Source organism: Bactrocera neohumeralis, chromosome 3, assembly GCF_024586455.1.
Source record: "Bactrocera neohumeralis isolate Rockhampton chromosome 3, APGP_CSIRO_Bneo_wtdbg2-racon-allhic-juicebox.fasta_v2, whole genome shotgun sequence".
Classification (NCBI taxonomy): domain Eukaryota; kingdom Metazoa; phylum Arthropoda; class Insecta; order Diptera; family Tephritidae; genus Bactrocera; species Bactrocera neohumeralis.
The window spans coordinates 32,511,930-32,537,097 of record NC_065920.1 but is presented as its reverse complement, the minus strand read 5'-3'; the positions used below and the strand labels follow the sequence as shown (position 1 = coordinate 32,537,097).

General features: G+C 34.8%; 1 protein-coding gene across 4 annotated transcripts in view; it reads left to right on the top strand.

Moving 5' to 3' along the window:
• The window catches only part of LOC126753889 (uncharacterized), a 47,629-nt gene that overhangs the window by 6,715 nt on the left and 15,746 nt on the right, over positions 1-25,168 (top strand). Inside the window, exon 1 of one of the 4 annotated variants that reach the window (XM_050465636.1) lies at positions 25,088-25,164. The exons of the other annotated variants lie outside the window; for them this stretch is intronic. The gene's annotated coding sequence lies outside the window, so the exon portion shown is untranslated. Of the gene's footprint in view, positions 1-25,087; positions 25,165-25,168 lie in introns of those variants that run through there. 4 annotated transcript variants of the gene reach the window in all.

The following is a 25,168-nucleotide window of genomic DNA, read 5'->3' as shown; positions in this document are numbered from 1 at the left end:
CTACGTTGTCCTACTTGCTTACTGACTTACTCACGTCAATTACCAATGTCTACAGCTGTTCTTTGGTCGAGGTTGATTTTTCTTCATTAAACGTTTGCTATTATGAGTACACGGCGCTTTGGCTTGCGTGTTGCCATTGCTCACACATACATACATACATACACACATTTATGTTGTTCTCATAATGAGGCTTACATGTTGTTATTTATGGATTTGTTCGTGGATAATGGGCGATTTCAGTAGCATTTACAACGAAAAATCTGAAATTATTTAGCGAAAGTAATGCGTGCGCAGTTTTCGGTTTTCTTAGAATCACCATGACCTTTGCCATGCAGTGTCTTTGCCTGAGGACAGAAATTACAATTACAAGAATTAAGTAAAACACAGATTTCTTTCGAACCGTATACATATGTATATGTACGTACATATGTAGTACATGCACTGCATATGTTTTACAAATATCCCCCTAAAAGATTTCGATTATTCTAACTAGATTAAAACCTTGGTTAATCGGTGCTTGTGTTGCCCCCTTAACTTTATGAGAGAATTATCTAGAGATCGCCATCGGCTCAAAGGTTGGAAAATTTAAATTTGCTTCCGGTAATGGTCGCCCCTAAATAGAAAATGTATCTGAAAGTGTCAGTTTTTTCCGAGGCAGGCACAAAGGTTAATTTGCATTTAGAGACGCAACAGCAGATAGAATTGTACTTCACATTAAAATTATGCGCATTTAGATCAGCTGAGTCAACAGAAATGCAAAATGAAAACGAAAGATTTGGGCACACATTTATTTGAGTAAAGAAATTTGCTTAAAAATCTGTAATAATATAAGTAGAAATATTTAATGGATTTTGATCGGTAAGAATTTCCGCATAAGAAGATATGGATCTTATCAACCTTATCAGCGGTTCATTCTATCCATAGGTCGTTCAGAATTGGTCCGCCCCTGCTTGCAGCACTGAAAACTTGCTTTCTCCCTAGAAAATCCCTTTTTTAAGGCAGTAAAACTTAATTATTAATATTACAATATACTTTAAAATATAAAGTCGTTGGCTAAATTTACTTTTTTTACATTTTAATTTTGATTGCTCTTCGTGACTGTTTCAGTTGTATGTTCAATTCTAAGTTACTTATAAGGTGCGTTCGAAAGTAAACTAGACTTTTTAATCTGGCGCCCCTGGTGGCGCCATCTATATGTCGACTGCTGCGTTAGAATCTGCTATCTTTATCGATTGTGAAAATTTCATGACATTTCATCGATTGAAAGTGAAGTTATTGCGTTTTAAGTGTCAGTATGTTTGTGTTATCGGTGCGAAAATGAACTTCGAACAAAGAGCCAACATTAAATTTTGTTTTAAAATCGGTAAAACTTTTACCGAAACGTTTCAATTGAAGAAACAAGTTTATGGCGATGATTGCCTATCCCGTAGTAGAGTGCAACGTTTTCAAAGTGGTCGTGAGGACATATTATAAATGACGATCAATATTGTGGGCCAATCAAAATCCGTGATCACCGGAAATTCCATCGAAACTGTGCGTGAATTCATCAAAAATCAGCCGAAATCATCATTGAAATTCATGGAAATGGAATTGAACATCTCCAAAACATCGATTTATCGCATTTTGACCGAACATTTAAACTTACGATAGTTGTGTGCACGGTTTGTTCAGCACAAATTGACTGACGACCTAAAATTGCTCAGAATCCGTCTCATCGATCGACGCTTGCGACCGATTATTTGACCAAAAATCACATTTTAACCAATAACCACTCCCCGTATTCACCTGATATGGCACCGTGCGACTTCGTTCTTTTCAGAAAAACGCTTGCGACCGATTATTTGACCAAAAATCACATTTTAACCAATAACCACTCCCCGTATTCACCTCATATGGCACCGTGCGACTACGTTCTTTTCAGAAAAATGCATTTGCCCATGAAAGGAAAGCACCTTGTATATCCCAGTTTAAGCGTTTTTATATAGAAATATAGTAGATATTATTGAGACCTACACTATCATAAATTCTTGGACGCGCTTTTCCTACAATTTTCAATTCACCCATTTAATTTACCTGACAGATGGAGAGATCTACAAGTTTTACGTAGACTTCGGACGCTTAGTGGATTCGATGTAAAATAAACGTTCTGAGGTTTACATCACGTTAACATTTGCACTCAATCTGTAACTAACCATTGTTAGGTACCAATAATTTATAAACTCCCGACTCAGTACCCGGTTTCTCACTTGGAATTTGTTGTTCTAGCCTCTAAGAACAAGCTTTCTCTTATAAATACAGTGGATTGTTGTGACTAGCACTTTATTTACTTCAAAAAGTTAAGCGTCTGCTGAACATAATGATTATTTTGATGTGACATTTGGCACAAGTGTCACTGACAGTCATACCAACCCAGAAAAGAAAATATTTCGACGAATGGTTTTTCGTGCGAAATTTAAAATAAAAAGTTTTATAATTTTTTGCCCACAGTAGTACATATAATGATCAGTATCATTTCATATGCATGTACGAGAACTAGTCATATAATACTCGTATTTATGATATCGATCTGAAATTTTGTACACGACCCTTACCCCCCGAGGAGCTGCTCATTTGTCGGAATCGCTGATATCGGAGCTCTATAGCATATATGTATGTATGTAGGCGCCATACAAACTGACCGATCAACACCAAGATAAAGATTTTTTAAACACTTTTGTGCTCTAAGAAATGTACCTGTAGAGGGTATTGTTGTAGCCGCAGTTAAAGTTTTTTCTTTCTTTTATTTGGCATTTACTTTCTTCAATTTAAAAACATAATTAAGCAGCGTCATTGAAAATTAATAATTAATAAATCACATAATTTTCAATAGTTTCAACTCACTGGGTATTCTATAAAACTCATCAGCAGCTCTTTATTCGCTTATGTTAATATCTCATAAAAGCTCGAAGAAGCAAATATCTTACAGATACATCTTTCTTTCATTCAGCATGCGATATTGTTGCGGTACTTATTTAGTTATGTGTAATTAATTTCCACGCCTCACATTAGTAAATACAAGCACGTGAAAAACGTGCCTTTTATTTGTTTTCTATAACTGTTTTTATTTATTTTGCATATTTGCGAAGATTTTATAAACTAGAATTTAGTAATCGCAATTACGCGTAGTGCACGGTGCTTGCATCTTAAGAGCCAGTGATCTTCATCAAAGTTTCCGGTATTCAGTTCAGCGCTTTCTATATATTTAAACAAATATTTAATGTACATATGTATGTATGTATATAGTCATATGCAGTTATGTCGCTTAGAATTTTTTCATTATCACTTTTGCAAAAATGGGCCAAGCAAGCAAACGCTGCGAGCGGTAGCAAACTCACTCAAAATATTTTACAGCACAACTGGTGCATGAGGCTTATTGGTGCATCACTGTTTCATCAGTGGGAAGATAATGCCTTTTCGTAATTAACAGCTATATACTTGTATATACATACATATATAATGTATGTATATATACCACTTAAATACAAACACGATTGTTTAATCTTCGTTAAGTAATTTTTGCAAATCATATTTAAAGCTCTTACAGATTACTAAATAGGATTACTTAAACAAATTACCTTATATTTTATTTGCATTCTTAAGTATGCATCCGTGTGTGTATATGTATGTATGTGCGAAATGCATTGCACTTACATTATCAGAATATCAACAGAGACATCACTGAGCGTCACTGCAAAAGTTGCTAAGCTCCAAAATTTGTTTACCCACCGAATTAAAGCTGCAATCACACATATCAAGGCACAACAAACAAAACTACATGTACGTGTGTAGTATGTGTAGACATATCTATGTACATACATACTTACAGTTTAATATAGTTTCGATTTATATCAATACATTTGATTTGAATATTTCTGCATGACTTAACCCACTGACAGTTGCGTATTTTGTTGATTTTCTAATTATTTTATTTTTTTTTGTTGTACTACCAGTTAATCATTCAGTTCAGTAAACTCAGTATATAACAGACAGGCTGAAAAGTTCGTATCTTTTCGAAAAAAAACTTTTCTTATATTTCGTATTCAACATTAATACCAGTTTAAGAGAAGATTACAGATTTTTTATCGACATATAGGATCCTAAATAATGCTCTATACAGTAGACCCAAATTTCCATCATTTCCCTGTTTCATGTTTGTGTCGTGAAGCCTTGGTGGAAATACTGGCTTCCTTTTTAAAAGCTACATATTTGCCAACAAGAATGTCAACCTTGCCAATCAAACTAGTCTCAATGTGTGCTCAGATGAATTAGAATAACATCACTTGAAACCAAATGAGATTACTTTATCCGGTTTATAGACAAATTGGCTACTTTCTTGCATGCTCACCTGGAAATTGATGCTTATATGATGGTGTTTCCATCTGCTGTGAAAGATCCTTATTTTATTCACTGCAAAGAATTTTTTTATTATTAAAGAAATTTTCATCAAATTCATTTTACGTTCTCTGCAATTCCGATCGCACCATTTCACGCATTTTATCAACGATTTCAGCGGTTTAGGTTATTTACATTATTTCTTCTGGAGCTTCTGGTGTTTCCTATTATGTATGCATTTCTGTCATGGAATTAAGTAACACCGTATTCATTGAATTATGCATGATTCTCGTGAAACTTATCTAGTTCTTTTTTGGTTTTCAAATTGGTTTTTATACATTAAGATTAACTTCTATAATTTGCATGAACTTCGTTAATGGCTGTTAAACTTGAGGGGGAAGAACAAAGATCAATGATATTACAATTACTCCGAGCGATGATTTGTATATCGATATGATATATCTAAAACACACTAATGTATTCAGTATAATAAACGTATTCGTTGGAGTGAAGCTAGAAATTTTCCATTTCCTACATGTGTATCTTATCCTAATAGTCTCTATGTTAATATTCACTAGATATTATGGAGTTGGTCTTATTTATAAAAGTGAAATTTGTAAACCCATTTTAACTCTACCCAAGAACTGTGGGCATGACTCTATAGATTAGATATATGTACATTTCCAAATATGGATCTGTGAGATGCCATAGAAGTCGAATTATTTATCCGAGTGGTCCGAGTTAATCCCCATGATAGTTTATTGAAAACGCCCATTTTTGTTTCGAAATGTAATATTTTATTAAATGTCAATATCATTTTAGACGAAAATGTAATAAAAACTGAATTGTGGAAAAATATTGAAAATATACAATATTATTAAAATACATTTTTCGAATAATCGTTTTTAAATATACATATTTGAAAAAAGCAACAAGAAAAAATATGTTCAGGAAACATTTGAAAAAACTATATTTTCCGGCTGTTTCATAGTAACTTTATAAGTATTTTATAAAACTTTCCAGTTTTTTTATTATTTTAGGGATTTTAATTAAGCTTAAAGATCTCAGGGAGACGTTGTCCTTATTCTCAAAAAATTGCTAGAAAAAATTCAAGAAGACTAAAAAACTTTTATTGGCGGTATAAAAAACCAATGGATTTTACTTGAGGTTTAATTTGAAAATTATTCTTACAAAAACTCGTATTAGTCAGTTGAAAATATTATGAATTGGTATTTTACTGAAAATTATAATTATTTTAATTTATTTGTTTGGGATTATGAAACATGCTTATTTTTTTAAATATATTTTTTACTTATGAATTGGTTTACTCATATTCTATCTTTCAAGTTGGCTTCCACTGAATATTGTGTGTTAAATTTTAATAAAATCGGGCCAGTAGTTTAGGAGTTTTTCCCGGACAAAACGAAACAAATTTTATTTACAAATGAAGGCGAACCCGTTTTTGTCGGTATAAGAATCCAATGGATTGAACTTGAGGTTTAATTTTGAAAATGTTTATAATTTCATTGGAAAAAATAACAAATTTAAGGCTGCTTTCTCAATGTTTGGTTACCAGCATTTCTGTTCAGTTAATAGAGTTCACCGCTTAATAGATTGTACTTAATAAACATCAACAATTTGTGGACCGGCCAGTGTACATGGTCTATGGAGATTTCCACTTAGTAAAAGCTTTCATTTAATAGAGCTTTCACTGTATTTTTTATTTATGAACTGTTTTTACTATCCTATCTTCTAAGATGGTTTGAACTGGGCACAGTGTGCTAAATTTTACTAAAATCGGTTCAGTAGTTTAGGAGTCCATCGCGGACAAATAATATATATTGTCTCCAGCGTAGTGTCCTACATTCTCAAGTTGTAATATTAGGTCTACAATTTTGCTTCCGCCGTTTTTTTTTTTGTAAATTTAAGGCTTTATTGCATAAAAACGGTTACAAAAATGTTATTCAAAATATTGGCCGTCGCTAGCTACTACTTTTGACCATCTTTCTGGTAGCATGCGTATTCCGTGACGAAAGAACTCCTCATCTTTCGAGTACTGAAGTGCTCGTTAGCTAGACCGTGTGCGATCGATCGGAACAAGTGGTAGTCAGATGGCGCAACGTCTGGAGAATACGACGGTTGGGGTAAGATCTCCTATTTCAGCGTCTCCAAATATCTTTTGACCACCTTTGCGACGTGAGGCCGAGCATTGTCATGCTGGAGAATGACTTTATCGTGTCTTTCCCCGTACTGTGGCCGTTTTTCTTTTAGTGCTCGGCTCAAACGCATCAATTGCGTTCGGTATCGATCTCCTGTGATGGTTTCACTTGGCTTTAGCAGCTCATAATATATGTATCACCCCCAGCTGGTCCCAAAAAATGCAGAGCATGACCTTGGCGCCGTGAATGTTCGGTTTTGCCGTCGACGTGGAGGCATGTCCCATCACTTTCTTCGCTTAGGATTATCGTAGTGGACTCATTTTTCGCCACCAGCTACAATGCGATGTAAAAATCCCTTTCGGTTGTGCCTTTGAAGCAGCTGTTCACATGCAAAGAAGCGCCGTTCGACATCTCTTGGTTTCAAGTCGTAAGGAACCCAGTTTCCTTGTTTCTGAATCATTCCCATGGCTTTGAGGCGTTTTGATACGGCTTGCTGTGTCACTTGCAACAATTCGGCCAATTCTTCTTGGGTTTGAAACGCATCATGGTCGAGTAATGCTTTCAATTCAGCATCTTCGAAAATTTTCTCCCTTCCACCACCATGCCGGTCTTCGACTTCATAATCACCATTTTTAAAACGTTGAAACCATTCGCGACATGTTCTTTCACTTAGGACAACCTCACCGTACGTATCCGAAAGCATTCGATGAGCCTCAGCCGCACTTTTCTTGGAATTAAAAAAGGAAAGCTAAATTTCCCGCAAATGTCGAGAATTCGGCTTAAAAAGTGACAATAAGTTTGGGATGCAAACAGATCTCTACAAATATTTTGTTGGGTTAATGTTGACACAAATGTCCAAGATCGATATAAAACGATTTAATCGATTTAATCGACCAGTGCTTGACCCTAGATACATCTATTGGAAAACGGCGGAAGCAAAGTTGTAGACCTAATAGTTTGGGGCTTACAGTCTTGAAAAGTTGCGCGCTTGAGGTCAGATATACAGCTACTTATAACGGTAAACGCATTTTGCTCAAAACTGTGTTTTCCAAGATGGTTGTCAAGATTTATACCACTCAACCGGTCTTAATGAAATTTTGCACAGATCTTCGAGATATAATTCACAAGTTCTCGAAGGGAAGATTTTTTATTCTATTAAAAAAACGTCGAGATATTTCCACCAACATTTGCAAAAATATCCGTCAAAAATAAAATTTTCGCTGTGTTTGTTTTTCCTTCGTCCAATACCTGTTTTATGGTCTTAATTACAACTGTAACTGTAAGAAGTTCTGATGTCAACGGGGAGGCACATTATTTCCGAGGGTTTGTCGTCGTAATGATCGAGTTTTGAAAATTTTTCTTTGAAAATTTCATAAAACCATTGCAAAATATGCATCTTGGAAATAATAGAAACTTTGAAAAATATTTAATTTTTTTATGATAAAAAAAACTGAATTTTGAAAAAAAAAAAAATATTAAATATTAAAAAATATTAAAATAAATAACAACATGAGATAAAAAAAAATATTTAAAATATACCGTTTTTTGCTCGAGTCAACCCATATAACCTTTTAAAGTAAAATCTGGGAAATTCCTTATTTCATTTTAATGAATTCTATTTTATTTCTATTATTAAAAACAATTCACTTTAAAAATTCTAAAAAAATTCACGAAATAATTTTTTTCTTCTTGAATTTCATCCAGTTATTACTATATGCTGTATACTCTCTATACTATTGGTATAGTAATCATTATTACTTTTCAAAAGCTGCACAAAGAATGTCGAGAAGCAGAGTCTCTCCAACCGCGGAGCTATTAAAATTCAAATACAATATGTATACTTACATGGAAAATATTTAAAAAAAATTAGTAAAATTGTCGTTATAAATATTTAAGGAGTCAATCAAATTAAAACGAAATTATGACCAGCTTAAAAAAATTAAAAATTTAAAAAATAAATTTTTGGCTTATTAAAAGCAACTTCTAAATATTGTATGAAAGTCGCTTATAATTTCTTATGAAACCCTTTCTTCTTAATTAAAGTATATAAATGGTATTAAGTATATAATATTTTTTACTGTATAGGTATTCGAAATTTCCCGCCCACAGTTCAAATACTGCGCGCCATGCGCTTTACGTATTTCGCTTTGGCCACTATCCTTTCGATGTGACATTGTTGGCTTTTAGTCCTTTCGTGAGCGCGCTTTTGTTAGGACGCGTTCGGCACTATTGCCTCGCCTGTCAATCGCAGAGAGTGAAAATCGAAAAGTGAACGTGAAAACGTGCATAACGGGAGTAACTGGAATATTTGTATATAAATACGAATGTATTGAAAATACACGCACATTGACGTAGGGAGTAAAGGACAATAGATATGTTCATGTAAATTCCAATTAAAATTCCAATTACAGTTTTTGTCGTCTAACTAGAGCTACAGTAGTGCGACCGCGGTGGCATTCGTGCAACTCACCGGAAACATTGCCATATTGTAGTTGTGTGAAAATCGCCCAATGGGCGCTGGCAGACGTGACAGCGCGAGTGCATGTTTGTGTGTGTATGTGCGCGCTTGTGTATGCATTTTTTGCGCTTTGGTCGCATTATTCTGTATAGCAAATTGTTGATTGCCTGGCACGCTATGAACTCGGCGTGCATTTGAGCATATGGTACGACAGACAGCACAAAAGCATTTGCCAAATGTTTATAAATTGCCTGTCATTGGAAAAGTAGGTAATTTTGATATAAATTTCCGCGATTTGCATGCAACAATAAGTTAAAACAAATCAGATAAAGTTTGGAAGAAATCAGAGTGGCAGACATGCCAATACGATTAGCATACATACATACATACATGCAAATTGACATAGATTGGAATAAATTGCTTACTTGAATATATTAATATATCTGTAAGTAAGTGGTGTGGGTGTGTGTTTGTAGCAGCTGTGCTGATTTTCTCCATCCTCCATCCAAGGGAGTGGTTTAACAGCAAGTAAAGACTCCCCTGCGTTCTGCCCAGCACATACACACACCCACACACACTCACGTGTGCATACAGTTATGTTGTTGACATTGGCGCTGCGTACCAACACCCAATTCTTCTGCATATCTTAATTGTGCGCCCAATTTAAGTGTGTTCCTGCCCCTTATTTATCGGTGTTTAATGAAGTGGACGCTGCCTGGCTGCTGGCTGCTGGCGGCTGTCGAATGCAAATTGCTGACGTCCCATCGCATTGTTTTTGCGTTTCTTAAAGCGCGTTAAAGCGCCAAATCGAATTTGTGTTGTTGTTTTTCAAGCCGTGTGCATGTGTCAGCCGTCATCTCTATTTACATAAATTGACAGCGTTTTCTTATTTAACTCTACACGCTTTAATTTATGCAAATATACGGCTGTGCGATTATTCATATCTACACATATGAATATGGCATATGTATATATGTATATGTATGTATGTGCTTGTACACGCAGACGTAAGTGACTAGAGAAATCGGTGCTTCTATTATGTACTATTCTGCTGTAGGTCAAAGAGTCATTGACATTTGAAACTTGAAGTTTTTCCACACGACGAAGTTACGAAGTCATTAATTTATGTTGTTATTGTTATTGTTTCTTAATAATGTGTTGATTTGCAATAGGGAATCCATACTAGTGCGTCAGTGATATTATGTCTAGCCTGCTGACTGTGCTCTTTTATACGCTTCTTCTAGTGAGTTAATTTCTCATCATCACTCTGTTTACTTGGCTTTGTATTCATGGAATGTGAATGCAAGAAATATATTTTTTATGCGGTCTAAAAATTAAATTCCCGCAATCCCTTAAAAAATAACTTCTCGTATGGTTTACAATATAAAATTAAATGAAACTAAATTCACAGTGCATCGCAAAAATAATCGTAGCCTTCATATATAAAATGAAATGTGCACGCATTTTTTTAAGTTATTATTATTTATTCAACTGCTTTCACCAAAATCGCTTTGCTTACGTGAGAGTATGTCCTTGGAAGCAAAGAGACAGTAGATGTAGTGGGTGCCGGAAAGTGGCTGCATATAAACTGGGTTCCGGGTCATAAAGGAATCCCGGGAAACGAAATAGCTGAAGAGATTGGCAAAAGTGTCATCCGTCTACTGAACCAGTACAGGAAATACATGAGTTGCTGAAAACAATAAACCCTGAAATTTCCGAAAGGGCTGATAGGCGGATCAAGGTGAGATGGGTTTGCCAAGAACGTGCGCGAGAGCCATGAAGTAAAACACGCATACTTTTTAGGCACACAGTCTCGACTGCAAGGTGGGTGTTGGCCAAATGACAGGTCACAACTTACTGGCATCACATGCGAACCGGATGGGTATAAGTATTGACGATACATGCAGAAAGTGCAGAGAGGCATGAGAGATATGATGAAATACCTCCTATGCTTCTGTCCAGCTTTATATAGAAGTCGTCTTAAGGGGTCAGTAGGGTAAACTGGCCTGTTTTTTTGACATTTTTTTTATAGAAATTTTTATTCTACAATAGCACTTTTTTCACATCGTGGAGTGCATAAACACATTTTTACGGAATTTTTTGATGACAACTGTCGGAGAAATAGCTGGGTGAATGAGATGCGTTTTTTCACTGGCGGACACGATTTCTCATATTTGGATCATCTGAAACACAAAAACCCAATTTATTCTTAAAAAGTACGTGATTGATAAATAAAAAAGTAAATAAGTCAATAAATTATAAAAAATATAGGGCCGATACCAGACGTTTTGTGAACATTAAAAAAAAATTAAGCAAATTGAGTAGTTCGACCGGAATCATGTCCGCCAGTTTAAAAAAATGTGTGTTTGAGAAAAACGCGTTCAAAGTTTGAGGTGTGCACTCCGAGCGCTCCGAATGTCGAGCGGTATTATTATTTCTTGGCCTTTTTGAAACCTTCCAGTGGTAATGTGGGTTTCTACATTAATTCTATTGGTTATTTTTCGGGTATAAAGTGGGTTTCTAACAGAAAATGCAAAAAAAAATTTTTTTTTAAACATTACCCTACTGGCCCCTTAAATATCGAGGAGCTTTGCAGTTCAAGGGACTAGATGAAGTATCAAAATTGGATATCAAGAGGCTTTTAAAGTTCGCGAAAAGCGTTGACATCCTGTAATGAGGAATACTTCAGCTCAAATTATCCATCTAGCATAACTAAGTTGATGAGAGAAATTCGTTTTTCCACTTTTTGGTCTTAATTTATTTCATGTGGAACAAAATCCACCCAGACCTTTATTTTATGCAATTCTTCAGTAAAAATGCTGCAATTAGTGTTTTTACTCATGTTTAGCCCCTCAGTCAACATTCTTGTAGTCAAACGGAATTTTTCCACCAATCCAGCACGATTACTACCTTTTGAAAGAGGATCAGTGAATATTTTTAGTGTTGCAAATTTTCAATAGACAACGAATTCCGATCGATATCTGAAGAGCTGAGGGACTAGTTAACGAATATACAGAGAGACACACAGAGAGGCGGATATGTCAAAATTGACTAATATGCCGGAGACACCAACTCAGCGGACCTCCTTCAAAAAAGATGATTCAATTTTGAAACTTTTTCTTGTTCTTTGTTCCACACAAACGTACGATTAAGATTAAGCTATACACTTTTGCATGCGTTTGAAACAATTGTCGAAGCACTTTTGCCACTCTGATTGAGGTATGTACATATGTATATCCAAAACATGCCCTTTAAATGCATCAAACGCCTCCTCCCGTGTTGAAAAACGTTGACCTTTTAGTTTAATTTTTAAGAACGGGGAAAAAAGAAAGTCATTCGGTGATATCAGGAGGATGATTCATCAAATCGGTCTTTTGAGTGCTCAAAAATGCAGAATCTTGATTATTCGGGCCTTTAATATGACCGATATTTATAGTTGCTCCGAATGTTTATTGTTAATTTAAACAATTTTCCCAAGAGAGCCCTTTATTTTGCAGACACATTCCTTTCTTAGTTGCATTAATGATTGCATTCCTCCCTTCTCAAATCTTCTTCTCTTTCTAAGTGCATATACTATAACCTAAAATACTTATGGCCTAAGCTAACATGCTCACCAATTCGTCATTTTTTCTTTATTTATCTTTATTTAAAAAGTAAAAGTGTGGCATATAAAAATATACAGCAATTTCATTGTATTTTTTAATTGACTTAGATGACCTCTGCCAACTTATGTCCAAGCGACTATCGAACATCAATCGATATTTATGGTTCAATACTCCAGAGTCATGCAAGCGAAGTGACCTCATTTATCTAAATAAAGGCATTCGTCTACTTTTTTATTAAACACTTTCATCTATTCGGTTTTCACTTCAACCACGAATAGTATTTCAAATGTTTAAACTTCTGACTGTAACAAGTGTTTATTGATTCGGTTGTCTGGGAAAATATGTTTGTATGAGCTTTGTAGGTCGCTCTAATTGTTTTAAGCGAGAATTGGGACCAAATTTAGAGGGAATAAAAATTGATGTTAGTGGGACTCAAATTAAATTGAAAAAGTAAATTAGTTTGGCAATGTCCTAAGCAAGCGCTATTAAATATTTTTATTTTGTTTTAATGCCGAAGAAATTAAATTCAATAAAATTTCGAATTAAATAGTAATTAGTTTTCCAAATATAAGATAAAGCTTCGGAGAATTGAGTGTGAGCGCAACTGTAAACACAAGGAAAAGCGTCTAACAACTTATGTGAATTAATTCAAAACCTAGAAAAAGGGCGTGACTCTATTCCCTTTTTGGACGAAATTTCGTTTCTCAACAACTACGACACCAATTTTAATCAAGTTTCCATGTTTGAAAACACGTTTACTTTCAAGATTTTTCACTTTACAATGCGTATATTTGTACTTTAAGGGGGCAACCTGCTTTAGAAGCTTCAAAAAATCGATTTTTTTTCTGCTCAAATCTCTTTAGAAATTATCTAAGGATATGTCCCCAAAGTTATAAATGGGAATTCAAAATATTGTCGAAGCTAGAAGGGAAATAGTAGTGGCCGAGCGTCTAGCAGAGATATGAGCGCTTGGGCAAAAAGCGAAAAGTTTGACGCGCGATTTCTCGGTTTTTCATTTTTACGATTTTTCTTAATTGCCAGGCAGGATAGAAAAAAAACTAAATGTCGAATGGAATTGCATTTATTATCTTTGGCATTAAATTATCTTCTATTTAAACTTAAAAAAAGTAAGAAAAGTCAGGTTTGAACATGTTCTTAAACTCACTTTTTTCAATTTTTAAAAAATTTTACAATTTCGCACTTTTTTTTGGAATTTTCTTAGTTTAACTAAAAGATAAATTATTAAAAAATATGAATATCTTTGAATTTTTTGTTTCCGATAGAAATTTCGACTGGCATCCTGCCCGCCGTACGACAAATGCACATGCGAGATGCATCGAGCAATTGCTTCCCAAAAGCAGAATATCATAGATTTCGTATCAAAAAAATTTTCGGATGATGTTTAAATATATAACTATAAACCATAGAAATTTCTCAAAAAAAAACCTGAAAAAAATCGATTTTTTTAAGCTTCTAAAGCAGGCTCTTAATGAGAATATCGGGATCATATTTAAACCTAATAGGTACTCTAATGTTATTACCTAAAACTCATATACTTTTTTCTAACCCACGTATACCGAGTATGGGGACCTCTATACCTCGGGCTGTCTTTATATCGAAAATGACGACCATCGTGGCGATGAAGTATTCAAAAATTTTTTGCATCAATTACCTGAAAGGCTATATTATTGATGTCTTTGGCATAAATCTGATTGGAGGTTTATAATTTGCCGTCCAGTGGTGGAAAAAATTATAAAAGAATTGTTCTGGGCATTGGTCAATCAAAAATCGTGCGCTAGTAAGGCTCAAATTTCACTACCATAGGTAATAATAAAGAGACAAATGATTTTTTCACATAATACAAATCCTTGGAATTCCCAAATAAGTTCGTTCACATATAGGGAATATTTAAAAGCATTTAGCTTCCTTTATGTGTTGAAAATATTATAGACCTCATTCTAAAATTACTGTGTTATATATGTAGATGTATATGACTAATATTTTAATTTGCAAAAAAAATCAGCTAATGACAATTGACCCACAACTTATGTAGCATTAATTATATTTATTATGAATTCGATTTATAGTATTCGCACACAAAACTGTTTGTTTACAATCAAACATAATTCGAATTCCGAATCAAATAGCGATAACAAAAATAATCCTAACTACAAACCTAAATACTTGTTCTATATGTATAAATATTTTTGTACTCTTGGAACATGTTGCCACATATGATAATAGTTTTGTTCACGTAACGGTTGTTTGTGTCAACTAAAAGTAATATAGTTAGATATGGAGTTATATACATATATGTATACATGAAAGATCCAGATGACGAGTTCATAGATGGGTGTAATCGGACCACTGTCATCCCCACAAAACACCATTAATCCCGAACTTAGGAAATACTATAACTAAGTAAGGGATTGCATTAGTAAGGGACATCTGTGGACTAAAAATTTTTAAAAAAGGGGCGTGGTTTCGCCCTGTAAAAATTTTTATGTACGTATCTCTCAAACGATTAATAGGAAAATAACCAAATTCGCTTATGACAAATGATATAATATAAAAACCCCAAAGTGTGAAAATAGACGAAATTGGATGATAACCCCTCTCCCCAGCCTCCTCCTCAGGCGGGGTCAAAATTTTACGCGCACCTTAGACCAATTTCAAACCAGCGTTGTCGTTTTAATGTTTAGCTGTGAAAATGGGCGCGGCACGCCAACTTCCCATATAAACACAATTTTAAATTCCATATTAGTATTTCAAGTCTTTTCGAGACCGTGTGAGTAGAAAGCTGGCGTGGCGTCCCTTGTACTTTATCTTGTCTGTGAGCTTTTTCGGAAAGTTTATCGTTTTAACGTAGTAGTTCCTGAACTGGTTCGGTAGTCAAACGGATACGCCCTTGAGACCTGGATCCTAATATAATGCGTTTTCAAAAAAGTCTTGCGGTATTTTTATTGAATTTTTTTTTTATTGAAATTGAAATGAATTTTTGATGACTCATGCCCAGCTCTTGACCGATGCTACGGCTGCTGCTATGCTGGTCTCTTTCGACCAATTCAGCGATTTTAACGCAATTTTCGACGACAGGGCTTCCGGAGCGTGGCGCATCTTCGACCACCTCTACACCAGAACGAAAACGTTGAAACCATCGTTGTGCGGTGGAAATGGAAACTGTATCGGGTCCATAAACTGCACAAATTTTATTGGCGGCTTGAGATGCATTTTTGCCTTTATCGTAGTAGTACTGTAAAATATGCCGTATTTTCTCTTTATTTTGCTCCATGTTTGCGACGCTGTAACTCACGAACGACTTAAAAGAAGCGACAATCTATCAAACACGTGTTAGCGCGTGAAATGAGCTTTCCAAAACGGTATAGCATGACCCGATGCGACGAATATAGCGAAAATACCGCAAGACTTTTTTGACAACCTATTATATGGAGCCGCTTTAATCGCCGCTTGGCTATCGACTTTTCTTGAAGACCTATACAATAAAAAATATCGGTCTATATGTGAGATCTCTCTGATAATAATATACCCTTGTGCCAAAAATGGATGCAATCGGGTCAATACTTCCCATAGCCCGCACATTACTTATAGAAAAATTTTCGAACTTCCGACTGACTTTATATCGTAAATATCGATCAATATGGAAGTTATTAAGTATTTTTCTAATAACAGTGTATCTTTGTACCTAAAATCGGGTGAAAACTAACCTAGACTCCATATAACTATCAAACCATATGCATCTGAAGGTATTTTCGCGGCTTTGATTCTGAAACAAGAGTATGAAATGTTCGGTTACACCCGAATTTAGTCCTTCCATACTTGTTTGCTGTGTGCTTATTAGAACACTTGATAAGCAAATGCTTCGCGCTGTTGCAGAAATGGAATCAATCGAAAAAAGTGTTTGCACCTATGAACTGCCAGCTGAATCAACTCTAATAATTTAAAAGCAGGCCAACGACACCAATTAATTTAGCGTTTTTATTTTGGTTTTTGCTTTGGCTGTGTAGACAGTCCGCTAAACACTGGATTACCATAGCAAAAAGAGCGATGAAAATTTTATAAACAAATGCAAACATCCAGTAGTAACATACAGAGGCGGATCAGGCCTAACTCGATTGCAATAAATTTGGATTAAGTGTCTTAGGAATTGTTTGCTTAATATCGTAGAATCTTATTTGCTTTTTATTAAATTATTAAGAACCACAATGATATTTAGTGAAGTGTAGAAAAATTACATATTTTATAAGGCTAAATTACAGTGTGTATGTATGCTCATTTTAAAAATATTATAGAATAAACTTGATGAAAGCGCTTAAGTATAGTTTTCAATAGATGTTCAAAAAAATTTTAATTATTTCAAACATATGGAGATATTGAGTCGAAATGTCCTAAATAAGCTTGCGAGGTTTCATTCCGCAACAAAAGCGTTGTTAAAAACTTTACTTATTATTCGAAACGAAATAAACAAGTAAAGAAGGACTAAGCTCGGGTGTAACCAAATCTTTTAAACTACCGCAACTTGCAATGTTCAAAGCCGCGGAAATACCTTCAGGTGTTTATCATCCATATTTGGCAAGAAAATATACTGTTATTAAAAAGGGGTTCTTTCTGAATTTCATTAAGATTTCTTACATATTGACTGATAGATTAGTTATAAAGTCTACCGGAAATACCATAATTTTATCAATTTTTGCAACAAGGGCATGCTCGAAATCAGTTTTCTATATTCGGTAAAAAATCAGCCATATACACCGGGGTCCACATATTCAGTGACTGGGTCCTTGTAAATGTACAATCCGATTTCGACATTTTTAATTCTAGGATGAAATACCTTAAGCGCACTATTTGCGCAAATTTTTATACTCTCGCAACAAAGTTGCTGAGGAGAGTATTATAGTTTTGTTCACATAACGGTTGTTTGTAAGTCCTAAAACAAAGTGATCAGGGTGACGAGTAGAGTTGAAATTCGGATGTCTGTCTGTCCGTCCGTGCAAGCTGTAACTTGAGCAAAAATTGAGATATCATGATGAAACTTGGTACGCGTATTTCTTGGCTCCATAAGAAGGTTAAGTTCGAAGATGGGCTAAATCGGCCCACTGCCACGCCCACAAAATGGCGGAAACCGAAAACTTATAAAGTGTCATAACTAAGCCATAAATAAAGATATTAAAGTGAAATTTGGCACAAAGGATCGCATTAGGAAGGGGCATAGTTGGACGTAATTTTTTTGGAAAAGTGGGAGTGGCCCCGCCCCCTACTAAGTTTTTTGTACATATCTCGGAAACTACTATAGCTATGTCAACCAAATTCTACAGAGTCGTTTCCTTCAGGCATTTCCATATACAGTTCAAAAATGGAAGAAATCGGATAATAACCTCGCCCACCTCCCATGCAAAGGTTATGTTGAAAATCACTAAAAGTGCGTTAACCGACTAACAAAAAACGTCAGAAACACTAAATTTTACGAAAGAAATGGCAGAAGGAAGCTGCACCCAGGCTTTTTTTTAAATTGAAAATGGGCGTGGCATCGCCCACTTATGGACCAAAAACCATATCTCGGGAACTACTCGACCGATTTCAATGAAATTCGGTATATAATATTTTCTTAACACCCTGATGACATGTACGAAATATGGGTGAAATCGGTTCACAACCACGCCTTCTTCCAATATAACGCTATTTTGAATTCCATCTGATGCCTTCTCTGTATAATATATACATTAGGAACCAATGATGATAGCGGAATAAAACTTTACAAAAATACGGTATTTGAAAAATATGTAAATGACGTATAATGAAATCTCGATTATCACTTTATCATGCGAGAGTATAAAATGTTCGGTGACACCCGAACTTAGCCCTTCCTTACTTGTTTTTTACATTGAATATAGTTCCAACATAGTAAGCATAGTTAAAAGAAGAAGAATACTCCTCGTGTATTTCAACCCCAATGCATTATTTTGTTTTCAAACAATTAAAAGAAGTACTTTAGCCCATATAAATGCATGAAGGTTCACATACATATTTTATATGGACATTTTTTCCATTAAATAAAAAAGAAAGTACGAGCATTCGTACACACATACAGACGTGCACACATATTTACTTAAACTACCATGCATAAATAAGTAGCAGTACATTCATACAAACATATGTACACATCGTCAAATGGACATGAAATGTGGGAAAAGTCATTGTAATTGCCATCGGTTGCATTAATCTACTCGGGAGTCGTAAGTTACGGTCTCGCCTTCGGACAATTGTGAAATTGTTTACCACGAACACATCGGAAATGCACATGCAGACAGGATTTCCACGAGCAAATACGAGTAGCAAAGTGATAAATAATTTTTAGTGGAATTGTATGCACTTGGGTGCGTGTGTATATGTATTTGTTAATGTACATACTACGTATACTATATGGTATATGGAACCATAATTAAGTGGTTGACCTACAGAGGTAAAGTGGGCTGAATTATGAGTAAATAAACTGGTGATGGACTTCTATTTCCCTGCCACCTGATGGTGGTGCAAAAGTGAAAGTACACCTGGAAGGGATGGCAGCGCGGATTGACATACTTTTCAATGTAAAGTGACAGCCAAAAGTATTCGTCGGAAAGCTGAAATGTATAATGTCTGAAAAACCGATGGAGTTATCAAGATTTATTTTTCTACAATTACAGTCGAAAGCCTTTTATAATCGTTTCATATAATAACATATAAAATTATAGTAATTTAGTTATAAAACTCGGAGGCCTAGCACAAATAATGAAAAATTTAATGTGAAATTGATGTGAAATTTATTGTGGGTCTACCAAAACACGAAATTCGACCTTGCTAGTTGTCATTATGTTCACATGTTGTATTTAAAGGCTCATATGCTGGGTTTCCATGCAGAGTTTCCAGCTATTAAGCTATATTAAATATTTGCGTGCCAAGCAACATTAAAACAACTGCATCGAGATTAAAACAAATTCAGTTTAATCCATTGGCGCTGTCGCCAGTGATGATAGACAGTCTCACCCCATTGAATACATACTTATACTATGTATTTGAACGTTTGTTTAAGACAAATATATACAACAGTATTTTTGAAGACTTTGCGACATTTTTGGATTACATCTCAAAAAACCTGTATCGATTTCGGCGGCTACGAATGAATCAAGCCAATTCTAGATGATATGAACTGTATTCTAGTGAGAACTAATCGTAGCCAGGAGGTGGAACATCTAGGTTATAAGGCGAGTAAGGCCAAACTTCCGAGCCGCTGCTTTCCAATTGTCCTGCAACATGAGGCCAAGCATTATCACGATGAAAAAAATATTGTCTTGTCTTTATTTACAAATTCCGAGTGTTTTGGGCAATCGCTCGCTTTAATTGGAAGAGTTGTTGACGCTAGCGTTCGCCATAAATCGTTTCACCGAATTTAAGATATGTAGAACACGCCCTTCTATTTCCATCAAATACGGAGCATTACCTTGAGCTCATGAATATTCCGCTTTACCGTTGATTCAGCTGTTTAACCAGACTGCATATATAATTTTTTTCGCGAAGGGTTATGGTAATGGATACATTTATCATCACCAGTCACAATCAGTTGCAAAAACCACTTCTTTTTTTAGCCCTCAAGCGGAATTTCTGACAGGCAAAATCGTCTTTCAACCTGTCTTAGCTTCGATTCATATGGCACCCAATTTTCTTGCTTTTGTATACTTATATATCCGGCTATTTTAAAACGTTTTGAAATGTCTGCTTAAGTGACTCCCAAAAAGGCTGCAAGCTTTTCTGGCAACATTCCTCCTCGAGTAATACTTTATTTTCATAATACTCGCAAAATTACTTAAATGTTATTGAATTCATTTAAAGTGATCTTAGCACTTAGTGATCTTAGTAATTTTCAGGCAAATTGCCAATCGAAACAAAGAATTTACTGAAGCTGACAGTTATGTCTAGAAATATTTCAACAATTGCTTAGTAATGGACTGTCATTTACCATATATTGGACAGCTATTCGCCAGTTTTTTACACTCACCGGCCGCATTCCGCATTATGCATACCATACTTTTATTTCATGTCATATTTTTTAAAAGGTTATTTTATTATTAAAGTTTATTTGGCTTCATCGGAAAAATTTCTTTTGGCACCTGGCAGTGGCGTAGCTACAACTTCGGGCGCCCGGGGCCAAGGATGTTCTGCCGCCCCTCTTTATCTACCTACCTACAAGTTTCATGAGGTGGTTCGAACAAAAGTGAATTTTTACAAAATATCTTCGATATTAAGTATATAAAATTTAGGAACTAGAAGCCACGCAAATTAAGTTCCAAAACTCTCACAATACGGTTTTTGAGGAAATTGATAGTAAATTTACAAGACATCTTATTGAAAGCCATAGAAAAAACCCATTTTCGCCCTATATCTTGTACACTTTTGACACAATTTGCAGGAATTTTTGCCTATTTTGCCTCCTATTTTAAAAAAGATATAAGCCAAAAGATATAAGACAAATTCAAAGACTGAAGAGTATTCGAGTAAAAATTAATATTTTTCATTGTTATTCAGATTATTACATTGTGAGTGTACAACTCTTTATCTTTAAAATTTGTTGAAGTATTTTTCTGAATATTAAAAAACAGCGAAGATCGTTTTGCCGCCCCCAAGACGTTGCGCCCGGGGCGACGGCCCCCTTCGCTCCCCCCCCCTAGCTACGCCACTGGCACCTGGCGTTCCTTCATATTTTCTAGTTATTATGTAAATACATTTTTTTAAGTAACCAATGTGCACAGCGAATTAGACACCTTTAGGGAATTTTTAAAAATAATTTTTGCAAACAAATTAGAATTTTTTCCACAATATTCAAGTAGAGTGTCATGTCTTTTTTATTTGTCGTGACATCTTTAGGAGCTAACAATACAACTTTCGAAGAAATTGAGATCTTATCACTGTACCTGGCTAAACGCTTCCAATAGACTGATCGAAATGCTTGTATGAAGTCTATTGTATTTCTGAAGTATATTATAGCTTGGATGTAATCGAAGTTAACTTTTTTCTTGTTTTTCTTGTAAGTGCATATTTGCTATAATTGAGAAGGTTATACAAGTTAAACCGATTTTATTTTGGATGTAATGTATTGGTAAACAACAACCGAACTTCTTAAAATAATTAATTACCTTAACTTTTATGACACGATGTACATATATTAGGGTGGGTCAAAAACTCGAATGATCTCTTGGTACTCTGAAAAATTGGTTGATAGAGGGGAACAGAAATTTTCCTCAAAGACTTTAAGCTTTGAAATTAAAAATGATTTTTTTCATTGAAATAAAATAAATACTCAGATTTGAACCGTTAGGATCTTTTACGAAAAAATCTCCCTAGATATTTTTGAAGAGTATTTAATTTAAAATTTCTTTTTTCCAGTACTTGGCAGCGAGGTACAAATTTGTCTATCTAATAATAAGGAAAAAAAGAAACCCGTTAGGCCGAGGACCTTCCCGTTACAATTAAGAGCACATACTTGGAGAGCTTTTCTTAGAGGTGTTTATTAACCAATTCTTCAGAGTACGAAGCGAAAAAATCGCTTTTTTGGATCCACCCTACTGTATATTAAATCTACCTAATAATCTCAGCGGCACGACTCTTGTCACTTGACACGCTGGTTTAAATTACTCAATGGAATAGGTACCCTCTCGTTAAAAAAGCAAACATTGTAGTAAACATTATCAAAATGTTATCAAATGACACTTCTGTACTTTACAATTGTTTTTGATCTCTCTAGCCCGCTCTTTATTATTTTCAAATTGACTTAATTCTTAGAATCAAGATTAGCGTGCCGCCCAAGATTTGTTTATGGTACCACTGGCGACTTCTGCAGCTTCAGCGTTATTTCGTTGTTATGATCGTTGAAGTTCTTTGTTGATACAGCAATTTCGACTATTTGCTGAGTTACTGAATGCTCCCACATAATGTTTGTGAGCCAAACATATATCTTACTTATATAATATAAGTGTATGTACATAACTCGCATTAACACTTAGATCAGAGTTTGATTTCTTTCACCATAAGTGCAATAATATAATACTTTGTAAACACTGTGATGGCCATAAATATAGCAACTTTGATAGTTGTGATACATTTTATGACAAATGTATTCTGAAAGTCGTTTGATGCAATAAATATGTATATTAATTATATTATTTAAAAAAAAAAGTTTTTAAATAAATATCAATTTGGAAAAAATTATTTACTCATAATGAGCTTGTACCCGAAATTGTAAATATTGCATTGTCGAAAATGTATTTTCGTATTTCTAGTAAAACTTCATCTTATTTTTTTTATATTTATACTAATAAGTAAATAAACAAATATGTACCATTTTGGTAAATTTCTTTTTGCCATTTTTTCGTTAGCGACATTATACCATCAGTGTAAAACTTTCATCAGCGTAAATCGAAATTTCGAAATTTCCAGAACGGAAGCGAGCAAACCAATGTTGTGCTACACGAACTGATACAGCATCGTCTCCGTAAACTTCACAATCACATTGGTGGCTTGCGTGGCACTTTTCTCTTTTTTATACAAAAATTTTAAAATATAGCGAATTTCTTAACAATTTTCACTAATTTTTGAACAGCTTTAACTTAGCTTGGTTAAATGAAGCTTAAAATCTCAACTTTCCAACACTATATGGTATGACACAATGTGATTGGTAGAGCTGTAGATATACGACTGTAACCATATCTTTTGACAAAATACGAAAATCCTTTTAATGTATCAATATTTATTTTGTCAGCTTCAAAGTATTCCCCACCAGATGTAATATACTTATGCCAAACATTTTTCCAGTCCTCAAAACACTTTTCATAAGCACTTTTTGGGACGGCCTTTAGCTCCTTCAGTGAATTTTCTTTTATCTCTTCTCTTCGATCGACTGGAAACAGGTTCCATTGCAATGATTGTTGACTTGTTTGCATGTTAAACTCATAAATTCCTGTCTCATCGGCAGTTATAATGCTCTCTATGAATGTGAGATCGGAATTCGCACGATCAAGCATGTCTAAAGAGACTTGTTACGGTACTCTTTTTGAAGTCAGTTTTATCAGGACGAGACGGGCAAGAACGCGTTTGATACCCAAATATCCACCAAAATCATTCCAGATGTCGAACCCTCTTGCCATCTCTCTAACACTTGCCTGACGATTTTCAAGCACAACATCATTTACTTTTTTATTATTTTCTTCAGTTGATGAGTCTCGACCGTTTTGCAAGGCTTTGTACCTCTCGTAGACTGGGGAATTTAATTACAATTAATCTATAAAATGTGTCTTTAATATTATAATGACAATCGTCGACGGCCTCCATAATCTTCCGGATCCAAATGCCTCTTCTGCCTTTTGCTGCAGTGTATCATATCAAATCGATATCTGCGATCTGCATACGCGTATTGCATGTAACTGACGGAGACTGAGCTGTGAAAAACAGGAAAAACAACAAATCAATATGTCTTAAAAATAATTTATTTGGTAGTTTTGTACCGACCTTACTCTAAAATCTTAAACTACAAAAGTATTAGTACTAATTTCTTACTATATCGATTTGGAATACCCATAAATATTGGTACTATATGTATACCAAAGGGTAGGAAAATTTATATTTGATATCTATATAGTGATCTCCTTGGCATAAACGTGTAAATTTTCTAATTCTGAGTTGTGTCCTTTAAAAGCTGAACTGCGTCGAACAGCAGACATGAGAGTCCCATTTGAGTCACCACATCACTGTGGTATGAACTTTGATGAGTTTTGTCGGTCAATGTTAGAAAACAGAATTTTCCAGCTAACAGTAAAATGTTTGTTTTGCATCACGTGGTTGCTACGACAAAAGGGGGCTGAAAGCGAATTAGCGGGTCATAGTAGTGACTTCGAAAAGCGTGCGAGGCAATATGCTGACAGACGCTAATAGAAACCAAAACGCGGTTGAACACCTGCTTTAGTGCACTTAACAAGACTATGTATATACATATATACATGCATATGCACATGTGCGTATGTGTGTACTTAGTTATTGTTCTGTTGTATATAGTGTCATATATGCATGGATATACAACTATATCGGATATATAGTATTATATATTTTGATAAACATACATACATATGTACGCACTTCTCTTCTATATGTACATATGTATGTATGTAGCAAAGCAGTCAGGTCCGCCGCAAAGTTAACCAACAAAAATGACAGTTAATCGTTAATATTTAATGAACATTTTAGTAAATGACCGTAGATTATCTACTTACATACACACATACATACATGCATACGGCTGGGTCACAGGCAGGTAACTATAAAGTCCCAATTCCGCGCACAGCACTTTTCAGTTCGTTTTCGTATTTTCCAATATTTATTTAAGCTTTTCCATGAAAGTGGACGCACATTTGCGTTGGAAGAACCGAAGTGTGCGCATCCAAATAACAAGCGCAGTTTTAGAAAATAAAAATATATCGATGTGTACTTAAATATAATTGCTATTTTTACAATTTATTAGTCCAATTTTAACGTGA